The sequence below is a fragment of the Belonocnema kinseyi genome, chromosome 5, assembly GCF_010883055.1.
Source record: "Belonocnema kinseyi isolate 2016_QV_RU_SX_M_011 chromosome 5, B_treatae_v1, whole genome shotgun sequence".
NCBI lineage: Eukaryota > Metazoa > Arthropoda > Insecta > Hymenoptera > Cynipidae > Belonocnema > Belonocnema kinseyi.
Genome location: NC_046661.1, coordinates 39927897 through 39932639, shown reverse-complemented (window position 1 = coordinate 39932639; position 4743 = coordinate 39927897). Strand labels below are relative to the sequence as shown.

Below are 4743 nucleotides of genomic sequence, written 5' to 3'. Positions count from 1 at the left end.
TACCATTGGATTCAGCGGGTCAAAATACATAAGATTAACTAGTTTTTACCTTTTGCCTCTTGAATGCATACGGGAACATACCCAGCTCCCGGACTAATAGGCTTCTAAGGATTGATAGTAGAGCCTATGGATTGACATGTAGTCAAAGTATGCTCTAATGTTTCATTCTTTAGGAGTTAAAAATTTAAAGCCGGGGCTATAAGTTTAAATAACGTTAAAGCAGGTTCTAATAAGGAGCTACAACTTCAAAGTAGGGTCTAAATTTCGAATCGGGTACCGTCACGCTGTTAAAATTTTTCATAATATTAACATAGGGAAAAAAGTTTTTTTAAAAATGCGTAAATATTTGTAAAATATCTGCTTGTTATTAACAGTTTTATGTAAAATTAAAGAATACTTTTTTGCACTTTTGTTGTTGCCATAAATTACTATTCGGTAGGTGACAAGTTTTCAGGTATTCATTAAATAATTAATCATAAATTATTTTTAAAAATTATTGTTGGATGAAGAAAATTATAATCTTTTAACTATCTTTCAGCCACGTAGCTTATTTTGAAGCACTTTTGGATTTTAAATCTATCGGATTTTTAAGCACTTAACAAAGCTCTTTTATTAAAAAGGGTTTGTGAATTATAATAATGTGCACCGGTTCATTATTATAGATTATAAATAAATAATGTTTACAACAGGCAATCGAATTAGTTGTGAAGTCGCCCTGGCGGACCGAGGGAACCGCATAGCACCTCTACAAAGTACCCGTAAAGACCCCATTGGGTCCCCATTCGGTTCCTTTTAAAAAAACTCAAAAAAACAGCAAGATCAACTTTTAAACTATTGAAATTCGGATTCTACGTTAAATTTTCTATTAGAAACTCACGGAGTAATCGCAATACTTTTTTTTGCAGCGTTAAAAAATTTTTTTGAATGTCATTAACTTCTGCTGAAGGTGACATCAAGCACATCCATAATAGCTCAAGTAAGTATGACGCGCGCGAAGTTTAACAATTAAATTCTCTCTCACTTGCATCGCAGTGTTGTTGTCTGAGGTTTCCACTGCGTGGCGCTAGCATACAAACAAAATTCTTGAAGTTACCGACGGAAAGTTTGTTAACTGTTAAAAGAAGAAGATGCACTTGAAGTCGCCTTTGGCCCATGTAAATGACAGATATTTTATTTTTTAAAGTTTTTAACGCTGCAAGAAAAAGTATTGTGATTACTACGTGAGTTTCTAAAGCAAATTTTAACGTAGAATCCGAATTTCAACAATTTAAAAGTTGATTTTGCTGTTTTTTTGAGTTTTTTTAAAAGGAACCGAATGGGGTCTTTACGGGTACTTTGTAGAGGTTCCATTCGGTTCTTTCGATCCGCCAGGGCGATCTCGGGTGTTTCTAGTTTGTTTGTATTTATAATTTTTTCGTGTTCATTTTATGAGCACTTTGCTTCCTAATTATGAATAATTATCAAATACATTATTTTGTTTTCTCACAGAGAAAGTCAAAATACCAAGATACAAATAGGTGAATTAAATCATCTCGAATCAATGAGTCTTTCTTATTCTTGCATGAAATTTGAATTATGTTAATGAAAAAAGTTTTTCTGTAAACAGTTTTTTAACTATCATAAATGACCATAATTTTCTTACTCTTTAACACAATCGATTAATAGGAGGTCTGTCAATTAGTCTTGATTTAAAGAAGCTTTTATTTCCTTGCATCTACTTTGAATTATCATGAAAAGTTTTACTGTAAAGAATTTTGACTAGAAATGCATTTATAGCGTTCTGAAACACGCTCTTTACACATAATTTTAATTTTACCATTTTTTCATTATTCTCCGCAACTTCGAAAACTTTACAATTATTTGTACTTATACTGCGTTCAGAGCTGTGAAAGTAAGCCGTGTTATCAATTATCAAATTTAAAGACGTGAGATTACTTTGGAAATAGTAGCTTATGCACCAATGGAGCAAAATGAAGTATTCGCAGCGAGTACAAATTTTGGGCACGAGCGAAGCGATGGCCCAAAATCATACGAGCCGGCGAATGCTTTATTGTTCTCATGGTGTATATACTATTTTTTAACACGAAGGGTGCGAAATTCGCGTTACTGGATGCCTATAAAAAGGGAGCAAGGCACATAAGCTCACATTTACGCATCGCTCTGTCTCTGCTTCTCATAATGTACTTCTTATGGATCAGCTGACTTTCTCTATCCTATTATAAACAGGGAGAGAAAGACTGGTTTTGCTCCCGCTTATGTGCATCCAAAACGTGCATTTTACGGCCTGAGTGGTAAAAAAGGAATTTTTAACTGTTTATGTTCTTACTAGCGTCAACAAATTCAACACTCTGAAAGTAGTTCTATTTATTATATACTCTGAAAGTCACATATTCATAAGCAGAAATTGTACTTCTACAACTCCTTGCTATATTATCAGTCTAAAAGTAGTAAAGTTACAAGATTGGTTGGAACTTCTAGCATGTAAGTGGTATTCACCCTATAATCAAAGTAGTAAAACTACAACAACTTTTTGTTGGTAATTTTACCATTCAAAGTGGTACATATGGACAAAAAGTAGGATATCCAAACACACGTACGTTCGGAAAATTACTTAGAATAGTGTATTAGACATTTTCTATTTGAGGAACTTTTAGTCGAACAAATTGAAAAATGTTCGAAATTGGTACCATACAAAAGTTTTCCCACTGAGAAGCAAAAACATGCAAAAAAATTTAAATGTTTAGTTATTTTTCGTTACAGAACCAAATTTTTAAATGCTACTTTATATAATTTCAAGCAATTCTAAATTAATTTATTTAAATTGAAAACCAAGCCGCCCCGAAAGTTGAATTATACAGTTTTCGGTATTTTATTGTAAGTTGTCAAGAATTTGAGGAAATGTGTTGATTGAACTTTCGGGCCGACTGGGGTTTTGGCGTTTGAGGCCAGTTGCGAATTTCAAGCCCGACCCATCGGGTCAAAGTTTTAAAATATTTTACACCCATATAAGTTTTACTTTATAATTGTTTAAATTTGTAATCGAGGAATCCAATAAGTTTTCGACCACCTTACATTTTGATTGTATTATTTTGGTGATGTTTCCCTATACTACTTTGAAAAAGTGGATATTTCCCACTTCCCTGAATGTTTTTGTGGTGATGGTTTTCAAGAAAGCTTATACTAGGCTTTCATACGATACATAGTATCAAATTTTAATTTTTGCTTTTAATAAAATCGTCTTTATTGTAAACCGTTAACTTTTAAAAAAAATCACAAGACGGCAAAGGTGTCGTTTTCAAAGATATATATGTGTGTCTTCGAGAAACTTTTAAATTTGAAATTTCGAAAAACCATTTTTCGAGAAAAATGCATGTGAGTACAGTAAGTACACATGTTATATTTTTTCTTCGCACATGAAATATACCTACATTCATTTACTATCTTGATCTGAACATAGTCCCAAATAATCTTAAATGACTATTTTTGTACATAATTTCGATGAGCCCACCCATGAAAAAAGTCGTTCTGGCGCCCCTGACTATAGGTCCTAGGATCCTCTCCCACTCAAAACCATAAGGGTCCTTTTCATGCGAACCGCCACATATAAGTATTGTATACAGTCTGGTATAAGTGCTATATATAATAATTTTTCAATATTGTTAGAAATTTAGATCTTAGGCCTCGATATGGGGAGTAGTCGAGTGAAAAACCGCTTTGAAGTGAAATGCAAAGTTCCTTCACACCGAATTTTTTCGACTTCGTACAGTATTCTTTTACATATATTGATATGTGTATGAAATAGTGAAAGTTATTAACGCTTTCCGAATATGTTGACACATAAATCTGTCTTGGGCCGTAGTTTAGGACGCACGTGATGTTTTTCTTTTTAAGAATTATTGAAAATATTTTTTGTGATAGTGAACCAGAAAGATAGGGCCAACAGAGTTTGTTCTTTCGAGGTTCGATGCGGCGCAGCGGTACTGAGTGTGTTAGGGCGATGAGACAAAGTTATCGCGGATTTGCGGAAAGAAATTTTTTAAATTTTTCTAAACAAAAACTTTTTTGATATGTTTAATTATATTATAATAATTATATTATTTAATTATTAAATATTTTTTATCAAAGAAGATGATATGTCAAGAAACTAGCCTAATCGAGCGTTAAATCTCAGTCTAGCCACTGGACAGTCAACCAGTGGCGCGCCAGTGTCGACTCAAAGCAGACTATACAGAAAAAGGATAGCGCTAAGAAATTTTTCTACACCGGAATATTATGCTATTCAAGCAATTAATGGATTTAACACTTTTTTTACGAACTTAGGATCCTATCCAATTTTCCCTACACTGTGACATCCTAAATAATTTTGGTTGTATGATACTGAATATGAGTGTACGAAATATATCTTATTTAATTAATACCGGAAGTGGGTCGAGACAAGATTGCAAGCTTTTATCACCAGAGTGGCCTTTAACGATGCGGCATTTCTGTACACTCATATTATAATAATCTGATTGATCAAAAGAGAGTTTCTAGTTCCATAAAGTTCAATAAGACAATGCGTACTTCGCGGAAATGAGGATGGAATCCGGGAACTTGCAAATCGATAGGTGTGATTGCAGCATCAGGGTATCACTTGCGTTTCTCTCTATCGATTTCTTAGGCATGATGAAATAATTTTATGTGATTGAAAAGATTAATAAATTCAAACAATGCTTTAAATAGAACTAAAAGATTTTTTAAATG

The 4743-nt window shown here is 33.1% G+C and overlaps 1 protein-coding gene across 1 annotated transcript in view; it reads left to right on the top strand.

The window, feature by feature from the left end:
- Positions 1-4743, top strand: part of LOC117172455 (MAP kinase-activating death domain protein) — a 149809-nt gene that overhangs the window by 12565 nt on the left and 132501 nt on the right. The gene's annotated exons all lie outside the window — the stretch shown is intronic.